General features: G+C 41.1%; 1 protein-coding gene across 3 annotated transcripts in view; it reads left to right on the top strand.

Moving 5' to 3' along the window:
• LOC124168540 (homeobox protein homothorax) overlaps positions 1–22,262 on the top strand; it is an 822,993-nt gene that overhangs the window by 507,805 nt on the left and 292,926 nt on the right. The gene's annotated exons all lie outside the window — the stretch shown is intronic.

Raw genomic sequence — 22,262 nt, 5'->3', positions numbered from 1 at the left:
GAGATGTACAGACTTCTAGTCCGCCCGCTTGAAATGTCAACTCCATCCAGAGGGGAGGAGCGGTTAAGACACCATCCGAGGCGCCTGTCTCATTGTCCTCACTCAGAATGTGTGCATGAACTTATTATGTTTATGAGCTCTCGTCACTTACAACGCTCTCATTACTTTGAGGTTAATGCCATTATCGGAAGGTAGCCGGAGATTTAATTAGTTTTTCCGTTCTGCCTGCTCATTACTTCTCATAGTGATGTATATTCGAAAGCCATAATATCTTCCCATATGCGTCAATCTCCTCAAATTTCCTCTCAAAACGCAATATTCTAAATTCCAGTATTTGATGTTACTTTTTTCACGTATTACTTTGAAACTATTGAATGATATATTTCAAGAAAACCATTCCAAAGATAAGTTTAAAAAAATATCTCCAGCCCTTTCCTCGAGGTACTGCTATTGTTAAATATCAAAATGGATCTACATCTGCATCTACATAATGCCCTGCGAGCCACCTATTGGGTGTTTGGCAGGGGGTGATCAATCACCAGCATGCAGCATGCAATTGAATATGACGAAGCATCAAATTGTCACGAATCACAAATGAAAGACGTTGATCTAGGCTTGTTGGCCGGCCAGTATATCCACGAAGTGTATTGAAAACTTTATGCGGAAAGAAGTAATTCTTCTCTTTGAGAATCTCCTTAAGTTGCTATTCTTCATAATATGTATGACTATAAAGAACCACTCAGGCATGCGCCAAATTAGTGAAAACTATCTAAAAAGCTAGGCGCAGCCATAAGAAACTTTTTTCGTGAAACACATTAATGTTGGGATTTTTTTGCCTCTATATTATATGCTAAATACACTATCCGGCGCACACTTCAGGACTTATTTGGTTTGCTGCCCTCTCCACCAGGCTCCGCCACCGTCTCTCGGCGCGGAGTGTCAACAGAGCGCGCGCTCTCAATTCTCATCCAAACAGCAACCAATTGAGAGGGCAAAACCACCGCAGACCCCCCTCCACCCCCCCAACCCTTCCCCGTCCTTCACTCGTGAAGCATCATCGTGGAACGGCTCGGAGCGTGCGTAATGACGGAAGGAAAGCGTTGCAGCCCCTCCAGCCGCTCTCCCGCACCTTGGAGCACGCGTTTCTGACGGCTCCTGATCTTCACTTGTCTCCCTCGACAGCCTCTAGACTCGCGCGCTCATGCCGCGGCTAAAGCAGCCCACTCTACGCCAATCACACAAGGGAGGAGAGCGTGTAGGAGAAGTCCTCTGTGAGTTGTGGGCCCTTTTCCTTAAAAAATAAAGACCACTCCATCAAGCCTCGCGGATGCTGGAGGGTTCTTCTTGCGCAGTGCCGTGCCTTACCCTCTGGGCCATTCCCCCACTCCTCAATGTGCTTTCATTTAATGGCTAAAGGAGCTGAAGTGTCGTGAAGTCGTGCTTGCCTCTCATATACAAACATCCTCCCCTTCATTCCCTACTTCTCTCCAGATCATTCGTTTGATTGAGGAGTGCAGCGCCGGTTTTATTTCGTCATCTTTTTTTTTCCTCTCTCTCCCCCTGTTGAGAGCTCGGAGGATGGGAGGAGTTTGTCTAGAGCGGACGAGTGCAAACACAGTTCTCGTGCGTCTGAAGTGTGCCGGGTTATTTGATTAACACCTCTCGATTGTCTTTGAGGCTCATTTGGTGCCCTCGGGAGAAAAAAAAAATCATCTCCGGGAAGCGGTGGACAGGCGTCCGCAAATATTGAGCGTAGCGACCGACGAATTTAGTTTATGTTCAAAACTTCGTGACAGCAAGTCAATGAAACGTATTTGCAGTTATGTTGTTTAAGAAACCGTCCAATCTCAAGGTTGATTAAATGAAAAATGTTCACGGTGGCAATGGATAATCTGCGAATTTTGTTATTTTTCTCCCAGGATGACACAGCGGAATCTCGGGTCATGAACGAACAATCTATGTATCCTTCTTTTTTGCCAAACGGATGATTACATTGCAATGTAAAATTCTGGGGACACGAAAAGAGTTCATGAGAAGAGTATTAAATGTGTTGAAAGATTTTGAATACAAAATATATAGAGAAAAATGAATGTGAAAGCTGACCGATGGGACCCAAATGACACCAATCTTTCTATCTTTTCCATCCAGTCGTCCGGAAAAAGCTCACCAAAAATAAAAAATATTAATGCAAAAACATGGTGGACTGTTGATCAGTATACCGAAAATTGTTTTTTTCTTATTCAAGGAGTCGACTGGGCTCTCATGCATGGGCAATTTTGCCTCATTATATTCCCTTCAATAGTAAGGTCCACTGTTACGTTTATTACTGTGTCTGAATTGTGATCAAATCTCTATCAAAAATGGCAAATGTCTTATCTATTTTTTCCCAGAAACAGAAACTCGTCCTTCTTTCGTACCTTGAGAATAGTCTTGCGGTTACTCCATCGTATTTCCCTAATACAATTCCTCGCGCTCTCTCTTCCCCCTGATTTGAAATACAATCGTCTTATGTCACCTCCGAAGTCATGCATTTCTCTGGCATACCATGAATGGCTTCGTGACAGGCGCCCATGTTGAGTAGGTGGTTTGTGTTTCCGCTATGCCACAGCTTTGGAATAATTCTTCCCCAGCAAATCGATTTTTGATGAGTCTATTTCAGTTTTACGCGGCCCTAGTCTTTGATCCGGGGCTCCTTGTTGGTGTGTCATATTGTTCAATAGATATCACTCAAATCAAATCACTTGGAGGACTTTCTCTCTCTCTCAGCGTAGTCATTGTCTTTTTCTCCCTCCGTCTGAGTAGTAGAGAATATCATTATCGAGCTGAGTTATTATTATTATTATTTTATTGATACAATCCAAGCGCTTATCATACGAATAGTATTCAGGGTGGCTCACAACAAATATTGAATGTTATGGGAAGAGGTAAGGAAGAATAATTTAAGATTTTTTTAGTTTTATGGGCATAGAAAGGGAACTGATTCGTTGATAGCCTAGCTAAACGCATGCTCCGTCTCATTTACATTTGATGTTACCACGGAAACGTCAAAATATAGTGTTAAATGAAAATTTGGGGTAGAAATTTACAGTGTTTTTTGCTACATGAAATGAAAGACGTCTTCGAATTTCTACTAAATTTTGATCACTCTAAATGACTGCGATGGCAGAGACATCAGCCATTTTCTACGCTGCGAAGGAACTCTTGGGGTTCTAGGCAATGACGAAAATACAAATGGGGTTTGGGAGCTGCCTGTCTCCGCTCAGTCTTTAGGCCTACAGTGAAAATGCCACATGCCATCGCGTGTGTTCGTCGCTTAGAATACTTTAGAGCTGGACCCTTTTAGCCTTCCATTCCACCCGAGGCCCAATCTCTAGCACGTCCACCCCCGCCTTCGACTCGCAGCGGAATGGCATTTTCTAGTCCGTAACGGTACGCCCTTCCCTTCACTGGTCACTTGTGATGCTCTCACAGCCATTCTGACCATTCCCTTCTCTCTCCCGTTGCCCAACACTTTCCCCTAGCCTTGCTTCATCATGCTACATCCCCTCTCCCATCCTGACTGGCTCCGAACATCTACATCCACGAAGGATTTGGTGCTTTCACGGCGAATCTTTCTGATAAATTCTTCTCGGGAAATCAGCCGGGTCAGGATTCTTAGCTTAGTTGAAACCAAAATCCTCTGCAAAGCAAAGGGATACTGGGATCGACTTACAAAGGAGGCGATTGAAATAAGAATCGCAAAGAATACAATGAATGGAGACGCGGGTTTCAACCTACGCAAATCATGGAATCTTATCATTAAACGAATGAGTGAGCTAAGTGGAAGAAGGACACCAAAAGTGGATGAATCACAGAAGACTTGACCGCCCCAACTGTGTATATAAGTCCGGCACTAACCAGGCCCATCATTCGCTCTGATGACGATGGCAGAGAAGGCCGTCGAAACGTTGGCAGCAATGTCTATCCTGACCCGGCTGATTTCCCGTGAAGACTTATCTATATCTACGCATTACCCTACAACCTACCTATTGAAGTGTTTGGTAAAGGAGTAAAACGTCACCAGTATACACCAGGGGAATAAAAGTTACTTCCACTAACAAACGCTTCGCAGCATGTGCGCTACATATGGCACAAACTATTGGATTTATTTATATCCTCCTTATGGAGGCAATTTGCCTATGAAGCTAAAACACAAAATATAATGTTAGAAAAACTAGGAAAATTCAGAAACGTACATTTAGGAATACCTAAGTTAGTAAGCTACACTATGAGTCAACTTACCTATTTCTACATTTACGTATTATCGTAAAACTTAAAAAAACAGATACAGAAGACACTTACTTAGAAAGCAAAAATTTTCCAATTTAATAAACTCATAACACTGGATGGTAAAAGTAAATTGAATTTATTAAATCTATCTCGGTGGAGCATATTTTTTTCGCTTTTATCTACATCCACATAATACCTTGCGATCCACCGCTAGGGCGTTTGGCAGGGGGTAATCAATCACTAGTATGCAGCATGCATGAGGACCTCCACATGAACACCACATGGTCATAAAAATGTTACGAAGGAAAACAAAAGACATGCACATCCATGCAAAGGCAAAGCTTTCCAACGCTTTTCTATAGCAAGTCTATGCAAGGTACGTAAAATGGAAAATACAGCGAGTCGTCTTAGCGAATGACGCCATTCATTTTTTTCAATCGGTACACCGTTGCTACCACTGATAATACGAGGAAAGAAAGACATTCATCTTGCGTCGTTTCAAACTTATCACGAGCGTGAAGTTTCGCACAAATCCATAGTTTTTCAAGAAAAATGCTTCAGCCTCCTTAATGGGTCGGATCTTTGAGTGTGTTCGTGATGGGGAGAATCGGAAGGGGGTGGGGTTGGAGGGGAGAGGGGAAATATAGTCGGAGGTGGGGGAGGGGCATTGAGGAAGAGAGGAGGGGAAACCGGTTCGTCTGGAAGGCCTTCCCATTGCGCATCGTCTCCATCTTATTTCTCCCTCCCCTCCTCCCCCCCGCTCCGAGGATAACCCTTCGAAAATCTCCCCCATCCCACCGCATTCCCTCCCTCCCCCTCCTCCTTTGCATCTCCTACGTATGCCAGCGTCCATCCTTTCCCACCGAACGAACGGACCATCCGCTCTTCAACCTCCCATCACATTCGACGCAATCGCCCACCCCAAGATAAGCCTGTTACGCTGAAAGCATGCGCCTAATTACTCATTGATACTCAAGTACTCAAATGAATACTAGCACACTCTAACAAGTATTTGAGTTAATGTTGGATTTTGTGCTTACCTGAAGGAAAAGTGAGTACTGAAAGGATTTGCATTGGTATAATTAAAGGTATTCTACCGGTGAATGATAGTCGGGTACTCAAATGAATACTCGCCTAATCAAACGAGTACTTGAGTACTCATTGGATTGCATGCATACCCGAAGGATTAAGTGAGTACTGAAAGGGCCATAGATACAGTTTCCGGCACAATTACGTGAAAATTGGTAATATTTGACCTGATGAAATCACTTAGTCTTCTTAATTCCACACTCTTTTACTTCGACCGACTTAGGTTTCAGCAAACAAATGCTGAATTAATATTAAGGATAAAATGAACACTCGAATGATTATAATGAATGCCCCAGGGGGAAATTAAAGCGATTGGAGTAAAAGTAATTAGTAAAGACCATGGATAAATATCCGAAACTAATGACTGATGGAAAAGTAACTAACTGCTACCACTTAGAGTGCGCAATTTTTTGTAACAAATATGATTTCATCGAAGTGACTTCACTCCATGTTTTAGAAATAGGGTTTAAGTTCTATCCATGTACATGAATGTAATGTCTTCGATTTTTCCGTCTTCAATTCCATAGAGTAGGAGAGTGAAGGAATGGTAGGTGCACGCAGCCGTAAAATCTCATCTTTACGCTCCCTCAAGTCAAACATTGCGAGTGCTTCTTTTTCGTGAAATGCGGAGTTGTGTTCGGGGGGTTCCTACCCAGGCCACAGGCAGATTCGCTGCCTCCTTGTCCGTTGTTCTTTTATTTTGAGTCTCCACGTTTTCCTTCTTCTCCTTCCCATCCATGTCCGTCCAGTTGCGTTCTTTTTGCTCGTCGCATCTTATCTTTATAATATCTTCCTCTCCCCATGTCCCTTAATGCAAACGTGTCTTATAGTTTTCTTGCTCAGGCTCTATCGGTGTGTTGCCGGCTTTAAGTTTTTTATTCAATCATCCCGCACTGAATAGAATTATTATTTTATCTGTTATTATTCAGTGGTCAAAGATTTTACTCGATTGTTACATTTGTGCTAAGTTAAAAGTCATTCCATCTGAGCGCAAGAGCTCATAGATAATTTTTGGTACTTGGTTAATTCTATAATATTTCCCTCTTTTATTATTTTCCTGACATTTATTTTGCATCGTGTATGATTATAATTTATCATTTTTCATGAGTAACCTTCCCTTTTAGGTACGTAGTGGCTACATGTAGATTCATACTAAATTTAGGAAATATTTCCTTGGAGTGGGCTCTGTAAATAAATAATAACACCCAAAAGCAATTTTGTTTTGAGCCGGTATCCTGAGTTAGAAGTCCAAAAACTTTTTAGTTGCCTGTAATTTCTTTTAAGATGGTTTGATGTTGCTTCACTCCAAATTTTCTTCATTGCATTATTTCCTCTTATTTTTGTACGTACTTGAGATTGACTTGTAATAAGCAACTAATATGTGTGTGCGAGTTGTTCTTAAGTGCCCCATTATTGCTTATGCATATTTTTTTTGTCCATTGCTTTGTAACAGATTTATTGGCAATTACTCCGTATGAAAATATTTCACGATTACCCTCGTAAAATCTCACCCCTCCTTTAGTTATTTAGGAGGGTATTTTGGATACTCTTTGACTCTATTCGAATAAAATATACTGTCGGTAAGTAGAAGAAGTAGCAGGATATTTTCTCGATGAAAACACTTTACAATTAAGTTGTACGGTTGGTGAAATTATTTCATAAGCTAGAAATAGAAGAGATTTAGCATCCCCAAAATTTACCATAGGATCGTGCCCCACTGTTTGCAGGCATGTTTCCTTCGAGCGTTTGATCCCGTGGTAACTCAATTTTAGCTCTTGCGAGTGGCGGGCCTCTCAGCTGGCGGCCTTGTCCCGTCGCTCTTGCCGGCATCAGACCGTTGACGCGCTCCCCGAAGTGATTCAATATGAACTGCCTAGGGCATCATTGTCTCTTTCAACTAGTGGTACTTAAAAATCATTCTTAATTTACTCACTCCTGCGGTAAATGTATCCGAGGATTGATATAATTTTGTAACGAGATGATGGCTGTCATAATTTAAGTAGAGCAATTAGAGGCTTTCGTCATGGGAGTATGTTTACTATATTAAAAATTTGAATGATGGTTGACAGGGAATTATTCATTTTTGTGCGGTTGTACTTTTGATTCGGAGAATGGTTAAGACATTATAAATTGTTGATACCGTGACTGAAAGTGTTCTAAATTATTGCAAAGTCCACTTAATTATAAAATTACCATATACTTGGAAATACACTATTAGTCAACATTTGATGCGTAAGTGCTATACATTCTGCTAATTACCATAAAATTATTAAATTAAACGCATATATCGATTATCTAGGGTAAAATTTACATAGGAACATAATAAATTTAGTTTCTTTGCGAGATATCTACCTCAGTGCATTAGTTGCCCTTGAAATCAAATACATGCTTAACTTGTCGGAATTGTGGGTGAATATATATTTCGTAAATAGTGAATATACCTTTATATCGTTATATTTTCACTTGAAATGATTTGGAATTTGAATTGCCCATTTAATGCCCCAATTATCCATTATATCTGGAGCTAATTTTAAACGGGAAGAGGAATTTTTAATAGCCTTGTGCATTATGGAAAGTCATCCAGAAAATAACACATGTCAAGGAGAGGTCATGTATCTCGCCATTTTCCATGACATATTAAACTTGGAAGTTTTTTTGTGAGCTACGCAGAAGCTTTATTTTGATAGCTATTTTTAACTTGCTTGACATGGATCTGCGGCTGATTTTCTTAGAAATTATGACTAATTTTATGACAGAATATTTTAAATATATCCTAATGCATCAAAGCTTTTCCAGCACAACCATAACAGACGGTAGGTTTTAATTTGCCATATGATTGAATGAATTAGCCCACTTGAAGTTGATTAGTAAAATGTGACATTTTCCCTACTTTCATGAAAGGCATCTACATCTAAATCTGCATAATACCTTACGAGCCACCTCTGGGGGGTTTTGCAGGGGGTGATCAATAACCAGCATACAAGAGGATTCCCACATGCACACCACACGATCATAAAAATGTTACGCATGCTAGAAAATTATATCTTGTATGATGTTGGGCACGATATGGTGGAAGTTCTTATGTGAGCAAAATAAGGCATTGCAATATTTCCGCTGAGTTTTATTATGACAACGCGTTTCGTCGTTACAAACAATATAAAACTTGATAAAGCTGTTTATAACGACGAAACGCGTAGTGACATAATAAAACTCAGTGAAAATATTGCTATGTCTTATTTTAATAATAGCAAATTATACTTCCACCTTCACGCATAGGCAAAAAACTACTGCCAACTACTCATGAAGGCAATCTGTCTATGAAACTAGAACATGCAAAATATGCTGTTTGAAATATGCATAGCAAAAAACTCAATAGTTCTTGCATCTAATTTTTTTGCTCGGCGCAAGACAGGGTGCGGGGTGAGCTCAGATCCGAAGGCGCTGTTTCGTCTCCGCTGGATTGCGACTACGTCTGTGCACATCGGCCAAAAAGGAACACGAACAGAGAGTCTACCTGTCGACATATTTCCCGCAACGCCACCCAAAAAACCTTTCCTTCCACCAGGGCGCACGCCCCTTTTATTACGTTCTTCCACTGTTTCTCCTTATATTTTTTTCTTTGATTTAATTTTTTCGATCCTTCCCGACATGTCTTTATTTTTTTCTCTCTCTTCCTCGCTTTTTCGGACTGACGGAAGGGGAGGGGGAAGCGTTTCGCGTCTGCTCATTTCGGTCCCCCAAGCATACCTTCTGTGTTGCTGGTCTTGGCCTGGCGTTATTGATGGTGCAATTCCTTTCTGCCGTGTATATACCCCATACACTCACACACACACTCAGTGCTGTTTTTGACTCGGGAAAGGTACAGACACACACACATCCGCGAATGAATGCCGTGGAGCTGGTGGATTCTGTTTTCATGCAGAGTGTCTCTTTACCTTTTTAGAACGTCGGGGAGGAGCTGGTTGAAGGAGAAAAAAAAGGGACGGGTGAAAGAAAAAATCGGAAATTTCCACGAGTTGTGCCGGGGCCATTTTTTTTCGTCGTGGAAGTCGATTCATTATTATTCCCGCGGCAAGCGGAGGCTGTCGCATTGCCTCCGCCGGAGAGTTCCATTCCGAGTACATGAATTTGCACTTCATCAACGGGAGGCTTGCGTGCTTCTTTTTCGCTGCTTCGATCCGTGGCTATTTATCGGGTATCCTCTTCATCAGCTCGTCGAATGGAGTGGGAGGAAAGTTGGGAGTTGATTATGGTGCTGAGGACGGAATAGCGCCAGTTCAAGGCACTTCGGGGTCTTTTCAGTATGTAACTGCCATGGAAGTCATCTTAATGCGTTCATTCAGACTAATAAATTTAATTGACAAAAATAATTTATTCCCTTCAGGAAAGGTGAATTTCTAGACAACTTCATCTCGCCTTGAGCAAAAGGTATACGTTCATGTTTTCAATGATTGCTCTAAATTCATGCGGGGAGCCTAAATATGTTGTACGCGCGAGAACAATATCAATGATAATTATGGTCTGCAAATAAATGAAAAAAATATTGAAAAAATAAAGGAATCAGAAAGAATAAATATTGATTTCAATTAACGGATTCAATAGTTATCTACCAAGGCATCTTTACGATATATTTCCTTACATAATTTGAATTATGAAACGCTTTGAAAGATACGGTTATAAGACTATTTATTACGGTATGTAATTATAATTTGGTTTGAGCAACCCATGATAGCGGGATTCAGGCGTTCGTAATTGTTGCATTTGAATTTTTCATCGGCAAATCTAAAACGTATCTCTCAGATTGCATCGCATCAGTTTCCCTTACGGCAACGGGGCTCCAGGCAATGTTCCCTCGATGTTATTGCCAAGTCAGGCGTCGATTCTAGCATTCGCTGTCGTCTCCTTTTAAGCGTTCAAAGTCCTGGAATAGTGTGGGGTTTCGCAACTCTTGCATTCAAATTTCTTGCCTACGGGCAAAATGCTCGCTGCTCAATGTCCTTGGCACATATCCGTTCGTTACAATTCGGACAAATGCGTCCGTATGAATCGATACGTCCAACAACAGTGATTTCTCAACTCGTCCGCTGGCCGGGTTCATTTCGTCACGGCCTTGAAGGAGATAAAATTATGTGGACACGAAGACACGAATTAACGGGGATATTGTGGGTTTTTCGGTCTCGGAATAAAAAAAAAAAGAAAAACGATTTCGGGACTTCCTGGAGAGAGGGAGTGGTGGTATAATTTCGTCACTCATTCTGGGATGGGATGATGATGTGGGCCCTCCACCTGCCTACCCACGCGCTCTCCGCCTAAATGGGCGATTGCTCCTGCGTGTGTGATGTCCTCCTCCCAGACTTCTCTCTTCCTCGTAAAATACTGCTCCCTGTCGATTCGTTATGTCACCTGTCCGCTGATCCGTCAGGCTTGTATCAAACCTCTCACCTTTTACTTCAAGCTAAGAGTGAATCAACCCGTTTGGATCGAAGAGATTTTTTGCTGATATTTTTTTTGTTAGTTTTTGCCAAAAGATCGCCAAAAATATCTTATGCGATATTAGTACTTAACAACTTTAATTATTTTACTTTCACTACAGGTTTTTAGTAGTGCTTCCTTTAAACTTCGTATGTGATTGAAGATGGAATGATGTGCTTAGCATTTGAGGTTTCCTGAAGAACTGAATATATGGGTGATAATAGAATGCGTAATTAATTAAAAATACTCTGATTTGTTTTGGAGCTTTAATTTCCTTAACTCTCGTGTGGATAATCAGTTTTTTAGAAATTTTCACTTGCGGTCCGTCATCATCATAATTCAGAAGATTTATCTATATAACCTCTGAAGATTTATCTTATATTTTAAGCCATTATATTATTTGTCCCTTGCTAATTCTAACGCAGACTTTCAATCTTTAAGGCTATTTCCACATTAATTTCCTTAATGTGTGAAATAATAGAAATTTTACTGAGTAGTGATGATTGTTTTATTTCATGAGCTGGACGAAATTACTCAGCCCACTACCAGCTTTTTTTGCTCAAGTTTTTATTTATAATTTTCTGCATTTTATTTTTGGCTTTTGTGGGACGTTCTACTCAGTGAATTACCATCGTTTTGTTTATAATTCGCACTAATCTGATCCTCACTAATAAATGCCTTTTTTATTTGCAGGTGAGTTAATTCAACGATACCATGACCATGTAAATATGCTATTGTGGAACCAAGCACAACAAGGTAGTTCTTAGTTAATATAGTAATTTTAGTTCTAATCATTACACCTTATTTTAACTTTATCTGATAAAATATTAAAATCCTTTTCGATATTTATTTCATGAATTAAATTCAAGAACATAATATGAAATGTATTTCGCAAAACCTTTACGATGACTATAGAGAAAAGTTACATCAACCTTCTATTGTTGGTAAAACGTAGGTAGAGTTACTAGGCATCTGGAATTTAAAGGCCTTCTTCTAATACCTGTTGTTCACCCATGTATTTTTGAATTCTTGCTTCGTTTCCTGATGATTGCCTCGAAATTTAAGACTAATTCATAGTTAAATTTCCCTTATCCCAAAATAATGAAGGATTATTTTGATTATAATGCCCTTTTGTTGGTATTTACGGTTTTAGTCCCATGAAAATACGTAAAAATTAGATTTTTCATCTTATAAGTTTTCATATTTTTTTTACCTATCTTTGGCACAATGTTATGGTGATCTACTATCATGAAAATTGTGCCGTAAACTTCGTTATGGACGCCTTCTCGTAAAAGAAGTACGGAATACATTTTTCGAAAAAAATAATTTTTTTGAAAAATCAAAGGCTGCAGTGTGGAGGATTATTTCATTTGAGTCATGATGAAATCTTCTATGTTAACACAGAAGCCGCGGGTGAGTTTCTAAACGCCTAAGTCGTCGGATTTGGTTTTCGTTCCCATAATCGCATGTCATCTGCTCATTATCCTGACCGGGTAAAATTAACCGCGCGAGCGAGCAGACTTGGTTTCGCGGTTCGGCCTTATTGGATGCTCAAAATCTCCCGTACGGGAAGCGATCCCCTGTCTCCCGACGGCCAGTGACGTGCACCCGTGCTACCGCTATCCCGACATGCACCCCTCGTCTTCGTGCGACAAGGCGGGAGAGGGTGAGGTTGGGTGCACGCTGCGAGGGTTAATGTCCCAATGTGTCTGCTTTAGATGGATCGTATAGCGGGCGGAGGGATTTCGTCGGGGGGTGGGGCAGAATGTGACTTAACGGGATAAAGGGTTATGTTGGTGGGGTGGGTATCCTAAGGTGGTCGGGGTTGATGGTGGAAGGACTGTGTCGGGAACGCAAAACGAGAAAGCAGAGACGTAATACAGGTACCCACATGCCAATCAAGCTTCTCCATTCCGGTTGTAACACCTCTGTTTCTCCCGCACCCGGTTCAGGACAACCCACACCCACGTGGCCGCGCTCCGAACACACCTATATTCCGTCACCCATCCTGAAAACAATCCCCCACACCCGCCGTTACCCACAGACGCACGGCAACTTTCATCTGTTTTTCAGTCTCCCACACACATTTAATGTTCACGTGATTCGCACTACTACGCAGTCCCAAAAGAATTTCAACTTTCCGGCCCATTATCGTTTATTTTTCTCGTAAAATATGCGACACATAGGAGTATTTTCTACCTCTATTTATGCTTATATCGTACCATTTCTGTTGAATTTGCAAGAAAACATGCCATTCTATGTTTGTAAATGCCACTTGATGATACTGGTTTAACTTGTAATACTCATCTGTGACAAATGGCGAAGCTGCGTTTTATATCATGCGGGTTATCCAATCATTACATGCTTCAGTTTACAGTTATACTTTCCAGTTGCGACGTTTTATAAGTGGTTTGGAATCCAAACGTATCCTTCGTTTCCTGTATTTGTATCCTGTGTTTAATCGGCACAGTTCTTTTGTGTATGATCCCTAATGTATTTTTCTATTACGGTATGTGGCTCAATGTGGTGGAATTTATTAGTTAAATTAGGCACTACAATATTCCTAATTAATTTTAATTAAAATGGGATCACTGGCATTAAGGCAATGTCTAATTTAACTAACCCAATATCCTTATTATCGTATTGACTTTTTAAAATCTTCATTTTTAGCTCCTTCCGCTATCTCCCTTGTAACTACCGCGGTGGCCGAGCGGTTACAGGTGCTCCTACAGTGTACATCTAGGGTTGGTGGTCGTCAAAAATTACACCCCCTGCCAAACGCCCTAGAGGTGACTCTCAGGGCATTATGTAGATGTATCAACGAATGTAACTTCCCTCAGTACAGGCTGCGAATGTATTTTATCGATCGTACACACTTTCCAGAATTGTACTTTATTCGCGGTGTGCCATTGCCCACACGAATTTAACAACTCAGCTGTTTTCTCAAATATACACATACACATACAAAGGGATAAAAAGAGGTCGAGACACCTTCGGCGTCATTGTGAAGGAAGAGAGCTTACGGAGCTGACATTGCGTGCGGCAGGTGTTTCTGTTGGGGGCATGGGGGTTGGTGTGGTCTGGGGCCCTCCACGCCGCCCCCGCGGCACTCATCGTTGGCAGAGTGGAGGGGGGAGTATGAGAAATTTACGCTTCGAAATGCTTTACGCGTGCATTTGTTGTTGACCCGGTGCCCCCGGTTGGCGAACTTCGGCAGTAGCTCCGTGTCCCACCGTGTTTATCTTCCGGATGGCGTGTATCAAAGGATTATAACGGTTTCAAGAATGAACGGATATGGGAATCCGCGGCGCATTATTTACCGCCTGGAGAATTCGAATAAAGTCTCGGGATTATGAACGTGGGCAGTCAAATCTTGTGTGCCACCAACTCTCTTGTGTATTCAGTTTTTATCCCAATGCTGGTCTCCGACTCCGATAAAATAACAAAATAAAAGTCTTATCTCTCCCCAGCTTGAGGCATTATGAATACTTTTCATGCCATAAGGTAATCCTTTTGCGGGTTTTGTGTGGTGTCTTTCCAGGATCACCAGAACATTCCTTAAATTTATCTCTGTGCTAAAAACTGTTTCGTTAAATCTTTCCGCCAAATACTGACGTCGTCTGAAAGATAGACGTAAAGAGCAAAACTGTATAATAACATTAAATAGACAAAAATAATCGAAGGATTATTTTCTTTGGAAATTTTAATGCCTTTTTGTAAATTGATTTGATGTTTTTGGATGTGATTGAAATATTTCTTCGGAAAGGATAGGTAGTTTTGTAGTTAACATGAAGCGTTTAGTTTTCCTGATATGTGAATAAAGACACTTAATTATGGCAAATCCATCGTATTGATTCTTTTTGTCCGAGTTAATCAGGAGAAACTTCAAAGAGGTAATTGGATGAGAATCGCCTTAGCGTTCTTTTGATGCCAAGAGTCAACATTTGCCTAAATTTAGCTCCAGTTGAAAGCTTTATTGACTAATTTAGTGGACAAGCGTCGCTTGAGCGTATGATTTAAGGATGAGGGGGAAGTTGTGAAGAAAGTTATGAATCAATATGAGCGGGAGATTTCGGCAGCGAAAAAAAATAATATTTAATGGGCGTAAACTGAAGGTTTGGCCATAAATAGGGATGGATTAAAGCCTCTCATAATTAAAATCCTACTCGATCAACTCGACGAGTGTGATATTTTTTTCCCTGTGGGTCGGTGAAAATTAATGTCTGCTTGAACGAGCTCTGATGTCTTTTTGACGGAATTTTAAATACCAGGGTATTTATTAAACCACGTTCAATGAGTTGTATTCTTGCCACAAAAATTACGCGTGCCGCAATTGTCAAACGTCTCATTTCACACCTAATACTTTTGCTCTTAGAAGCTTTCCCCTCGTTGACGGTAGCGTTTGAGAAAAAAGGACTATCCTCAAATGCATGTGATTTGTGTCCGTGGATATGCTCATCCATGCGCTATCTCTCGGCTCATCCCCTCTTAAAAACCTCCAACACCCACGAAATCCACATCAGTCTTCCAACCTTCTTTGCCGGCAGCCATACCACTCCTTCAAAGAGAAGTCTCGCCGCTTTAATTACATGGCAGGCCGCAAGGAGGCGTCGCGATCATCTGTCAGCCTCTCGAGAAACAGCTGAACATCTGAGGATTTTTTCCCTCCTTTCCCAGGGGGCAAACGCACACCTCCGCAAGCTCTTTGGGACTCTCAGGAAACCATAACCTCAGACAAGGTAATCCTCATCAGCTGAAACGGCCCAAGCCCTGCGGTTCGTTAAGGATATTGGTGTTCCTCGTCCGTTAAATGGATATGTGGAGGGGTCCTTTCCAGGGACCCACGTTATTGTCCTCTCTGAGTACACACTCATACTAAGTCGCGGCCATTGTTAATCTGATTCCATAGTTTCGGCGATTTCATCCCACTACCTTCCAGCCGTTTACCTCCTTTTGTAGGGCGACCCTCAGTAGCTGGTCTCATCGACCGTAAACGAGAATTTCGCTGCCTGCTATCTTTATTCAATCTTTGAAACGGCAACGAGTGCGTCATATTTTTTTTATTTCCCTCCGCGAAAACGTTAGCATTTCGCGTCGATGGTGGAATTTGCGAGACTGGATATTTTTATGGGACTGAGGTAAAAAGTGAAATGGTAAATAGCGTACATTCGTTTCATTCCATCGGCAATTTTGTGAGCGATAAGGAAGTACGTACGGGGCATCGACTGAGCGTCAATTCTTGAATTGAAAAAGAAGAGCGGCTGAAAGGTTCGCCTGATATAATTTTTGAATTTTATGTTTCGGGTGGTGTCATTATTTTTTCTTTTAATGAATTGTAATGTGCTTTTTATGTCGACGCTCCTTTAGTGGTGTAGATATTTAAATAATGGTCAATATGACCTTTTTTTACTACTTGCAGAACGTAAAACTCATTCAAAACACACCATTTTATTTCAACGAACGATTTTCTTAGCGGAAGGTAAATATTTCAAGGAAAATTATTTTCCGTGTGCCTCCCTTATCTGCGTTTATCAAAGTCATTGCTAGCTATAATCATTGAAACTTCTCCGATAAATTTGTCAGTTGATCGTGCTTTTATCGATAGCAATAACTAGGAAGAACGATTTCTTTTCTCTTATTGGATAATGGAATTAGCTTTGATTCACCAAAGTTGGATGAGAGAAAAACATCGTTTCTTTCAACTCTAAACCGACATGAATAAATTCACTCATTTCAATGAAAGTTGAAATTAAATTGAAAATTAATATTATGTAAGTATAATTATGAGTGTAAAAATATATTGGTGATATTCTCGAGGTATAGTATTGTGGTGGAGAGGATCATAAGCATAAATGACAGGATGCGTAGGCCTATGGCAAGGGGTGTGTTATGGAAAGGAGAGGATAATGGTCGGAGTACTGGAGAGAAAACCTGGCTTGAGATTGGAATGACTGGAGTCATGCAATAAACTTGTTAAGAGTTGTCCCTTGTGGGTGGGGGAGGGTGGTTGGGGGTGAGGGGTGGACCCGGGGGAGGCATAATCATACGGAGGCCGTGGTGGGGAATTGGCTTCGGCTAGCCTCCACCCCATGTCCTCGGCCCTCCTCCCCATAAGGAAATTACAGTAGGAGCAAACAGATTTTAATGGTCCGTTCTGGTGGGGATAGGTGGGTGGCTTTGTAGCTGGGTGGGGTCTTACTGCAGAGGGTTTGGATGAGGATATACCCACACAGGGTCGGGCGTTTAACGGGGTTGGAATATGAGGGCCAGAGGAAACTTGGTGACGTAATCGTTTGATGATTGCTGGGAAGGCGAAGGGGACAGTTTTGGGAAGCATATGCGTGGATTCTGACCTCTTGTTTGTCTCGGGGATTCATCAGCGGGGGTAGTGGCAGGGGGGGAAATTACGGGATCATATTACCACCAGATGGTTTGAATTTGGTAATTAAAAATGGATCATCGCGCATGACCCTAGAAGATTTAGCTGTGTAAATGTCTGATCTACCTCATAGATGCAGAACTTATGATTAGCGAAATGCAGGTACCGATTCTTTTGTAGTAAAATTTTCTTCCTTTTTCAAAGCGTGGCATCTCATACTAAAGAATAGTTTTTATGTCGTTTATTAATGAGACAAGTTAGGTTGAATGCTTTCAAGAAACTCTAATAGATACCTCAGTTGGTGTAGAATGTTGAGTCTCAGCCTTAGCAACCAAAATGATTAGGTGCCTGCCGAAAATTCGTCTTAATTTTTTTACACTTTGTAACTCTGATTAGGCATCATAAATAGTTTGATGTGTTGCATGAAAATATTATACCGTAAATCAATTGATTGAAAAATAATATTTTATTTTCCCTCAAAAATGTCAAGACTTAATATAATTGCGAAATCAAAATCATTAATTACGTTTTTAGTTTGTCAAAATCTATCCTCCATTTCTTTGCTTTCGGAAACATCTATGTCTTCCCTCGTTTTTCTCTTACTTTGGAGGCAATTATTTTAGTTTTTGGATCCCTGGACTAAATGAATTTCATGTCCAGTATTATCAATAGACGACAGCTTTTTCATATCTAAGGAGTTGCAACTAATAAGTGACTTCTAGCGGCATCATATTTGCTCTCGAGACGTCTCTATCTTAGGATAATTTTCATTAATTTATCCTGGAGGAAAATTGTGGTGTACTTATGGATCAAATCCTTTTTTCCTCCGCTAAACAATTCAATAAAATGTTACCAATGGGAGGGGAATGAGAGATAATTCTGAATTCCAGTAAGTCAGCCTGTAGAGTTTGGAAGGGGTGGGAGAGACTAGCAATGGAGGGGCAAGAGAAGACTTATGTGTAAAAAAAAAGCAAGCCTGAGCAAACAGAGCGGAGATTTTTCGGAACAATAACTGAACATAATATTTCTCTCCACGAAACAATGTGAGGAATCCGCGCATGCGAAAATCCTCGGGTTAATTTCTTCATTTCAGGAGAGTGAGTGGTAAAAACCACATCGTATCATCAACCACCATCCCTTTCCACGACCACCTTGGCCATCCCCCCTTTGTCCTCCAGATCAAAGCCGGTGCTCCCCCACCCCAGTGCCTGCTGGACCCCGGCTCCGATGCGCATCATGCCCGCGAAAACGTCTCATCGACACCGCCTTTCGGAAACAAAGGAAGATCTCATCCCGTAATTGCCATTCCACGACCGAGCTTTGGGTCTTAAACATTTCATCCGAGCCTCATCTGAAGACTTTTTTCTCTTTTTTTCCCTCATTTTTGCGTCTTTTTAATTTTTTTTACCCTCCCCACTACAGCTTCTACTCCATCTTCAGTTACCTTTCTCCCGAGCCGACGATGTTTTAAATCGGCATCACCTTTTCCCGCCGGACTCATCAGTCAGTTACGTGCCAAGAATGGGCTTTCCTGTCCAAGCCTCCCCGTTCCCTCATCAGCGGACCGAATTTTCGCCCCAACTTCGCTCTCGAGAAAGCAACCCTTAAAAAAATAATCCCTCATATTCGTCATCCACCAAGAATATCTCTCATTTTTCCCGCCCTTTTATGAGACTCTAGACCGCTTTGGAATCTGCAAAAAGGCTGTGATTGAGTGGCCTATCCGGAGTCCTTTTTGTCTTAACAAGAGCTGATGAAGCCAAAGATGAAGTGATGGTGTTGCATGTTGAATTTTTCCTGTTTAAGGAAATGGTTTTCTACACGATTGGCTAGCCCTATTTAAAATAATTGTGATCAGTGGAAGAGCATGACCGAAAATTCACTTTTTCAGGGTACACCCTATTGTTTTCGACTGTCCGAGGTTAGCGGGAGCTTTCGTCGTCATCGCAAAACATTCTTAACACATAAATCTATCTTACTTCTATATTTAAATATTTCCTTTATATTGAGCGTGTGTTGCTCAGGCTGAATTGTAAAATTCTCCATTTGGGTTGCAAATAGTATTGGCTGAAATTTCCTAGCTCCACGCACCTGTTAGTTTCGGCTCTAAAATTCATGCCTAAGTCAAAATTCTGAGGTAACAATAGTTGTAGTAGGTAAGAAATAAGTTCTGTTCTTGCAAATATCACACTATATTGTTACCTTGATTATGTCACCTAAATTGTCGAAAACAAGATAAGAAACAATTATGCGTGGGATTTTAAAAGCTGTTTCTATTTCAGTCTGCGAATTACGGCTAAGTGAGGTCCGAAGGCTGAAAATACGTTCTAAAATGTTTTACAATTTTCAGCAGATAAAAGAACTATTATAAGGTAATTACGAATTTTAATTCGGAGAGGACCTGATATTATTCATCATTGTTCTACATTCTGGGATGTCCTGTTCTCATTCGTTTGTAATGAGAGGTGTGTTCACCTTGTTTCCGTACAAATCGGGGCATAAACGGTCAATTTCCGTGACAAAAGTTGTCCTCATCGCAGTGGAGCAAAGTGGACTGGCCTTCTTTTGGCGGCAGGCGGAAAGTTGACAGGCAATGTCCTAATCTGCGGAATGCCTTCGCCAAATCGGAAGTTTTGTTTCCGTAGAGAAGAAAAAGAAGCAAGAAGTCCCACTCCATATCTCGACTCCCCCCTTGTCCCCCTGTTCACCGCGCGGTGTCTTTTGATGACGGATTTTCATAACTGGAGACTTTATCGAACAGATCCGCGGAGACAAGGCATGTCGTAAACAGTTTGAGGCGAACGAGGGAGACGAAAAGTGAAAAGGGGTTGATAATTTTTTTTGTCCACTACCAGTCTCTTTGGTATGTGTGTTTTATAGTCCACTATTAATCGAATCGTTCCTTCCACGTTCTCGTTCCGCTCATTTTGGAAATCCAATCGACCAGACGTCAAATGTAATGGTCAGACATTTCCTGTTTCCAGCCATCTTGTAAAAGCGACGTGGAATGTGTTATCTTTGCACGCAAAATAATACATATTATTATTTCCATTATTAGATGTGCATGTGGCGTTGGGTATAACCGATTTTAATTACATAAAAATTAGGCCGTAATTACTGTATGGTATTGGCTCTGCGCATTCAAAGTCTCTTTGGGTAAAATAAATGTACATGCGATGACGAAGCAAAAGAATACTCAGAAATGAAAATAACAAGCCTTGAGTTAGGGTTCCGGGAAGTGTATTCCTAATTACTGGAAAGTGAACCGTTGTCTTGAGGGGTGAATTTCTCAACTACACTTGAATAGGCGCATTATGTATAACATGAATGAAATGATCACTCTAATCGTTCGTCTCGCGCTTCTTCATGAGTTTTTCTATTCCTTGAATTTGCCTCCATAATGTCAACTTTGAGAGACAAGATGGAAATTTGAAGTCAATACAGTAGGTCATTAATGCCATTCCTATATTGTGAGTTTTTTTTTGTTTTTAATGAGCCTATCAATCGCATTTCTATTTTTTTCGCGAAGCGTATTGTTGTAAATATCTTATCCCAAAGTATGAATGTAAATTCGAGAATACTAAAATAGAACGTACTTCAAATTTGAATAGTGAACTGGGTTAGGTAATCGAGAGCGTACCTGACTAGGAATTGAGCGATAGTTATATAGAATTATGAGTGAATATAAGTAGTCGTCTGGGATAATTAAATGGTTTAGAAATTCATCTGGCCGTCAATTCATCGGGATACCTTGGTGGATTATCGCTTGGCTTGAGACAAAAGGGATGCTGGGTGGAGATGGGGTCCATTGAGAGATGGCAGACAAGGAGAGGTGATCGAGTGACGGCCATCCGATGGAGTTGTCATCGACAACCAGTTCGCTCGACCTTCGTGGCCCGCGATGCTTTCTTGTCCCCCCCAAGTATTTCGCCCTCCAGACTCTTCTCATAGGGATGCGCTTCACCACATTCCTCGGTGGTGGCGTGGCAATCGCTTCGGGAAAAAGCTTGCCTCCAAATCCCTCACCCTCATTGCGCAGAAAGAGGAAGGGCTACTATTGCCGAAGGACTTTGTCATAAACCACTTTCATGACGACTTACCGCAATTTCCAGTGTACTCACCCACAATCAGGGGTTCAATCCGAAGCTGGGTGTAGTTAGGTGAGGGTAGAGCTCACCCTGGCCTAAGCCATGGGCTTTTGAATTTCGCGCATTTATAGAAAAGGGCAGGCCTCTTTCCCTCGGCCACCTACAATTTGAGGATTTTGTGTTTGAAGGTGTCCGAAGGCTTTGAACCCACGCCCATTGGGTCAGCAGCCAAGCACTTTACCTTCTGAGCTATCACGCTCCCCAGTGTTCTCTGTAGAGTGCGCATTTTTTTAAAGGCGATCGAAAAAGGCATGCCTATTATTCGTGGTATTCATAATTATCGCGCACATAAATCAAATTGAAAACATATCAAGTAACCGTAAGCGTTTTATCGATGTTACAAAAAATGGCTTCAAATAAGGGCTTTGTTTTTATTTGTAAGTTGGTCTCATTTAACAAAACATAATCAAAATTTTAGTTTTCCATATTGTGTCTTTTTATCATTATAGTCTTGGAAGTCACAATCATCTCTAAAATGGTACGTCCACATCATTAATTTGAAAATTTTCATCGCATGATTGATAACCCAGGGCGTCGGTGATGCTTTCGACCGATCGATACCACCATGAGCTATCGATTATCCTAAGTATCGATTTATATTCGGTTCATAAAAATTTGTCGATGATGATTTCGATCCATCGAGACATCGAAGAAGCGTAGCCTTTCGAGATGAGGGATTGGAGGAATGTGCTTCCGTGAGAAGAATATGGAATTGAGTGACTCCGGCTTCGGATTCTCATCTTTTCCCCCTCCTCATCTCATCTACGAACGGAAACTCACCACCTCTTTCCACCAAGTAAGGGCTGAGTTGGAAAAAGGCATAAAAAATAATTTCCCCCACATCTCCAATGCTCCCTTATTCCATCCTCGTGGAAATTTAAATTTCAAAATTTTTCGGGAATGCT

Source organism: Ischnura elegans, chromosome 11 (assembly GCF_921293095.1).
Source record: "Ischnura elegans chromosome 11, ioIscEleg1.1, whole genome shotgun sequence".
Lineage (NCBI taxonomy): Eukaryota > Metazoa > Arthropoda > Insecta > Odonata > Coenagrionidae > Ischnura > Ischnura elegans.
The sequence above is the reverse complement of the archived record's forward strand: the minus strand, read 5'-3'. Positions and strand labels throughout refer to the sequence as shown.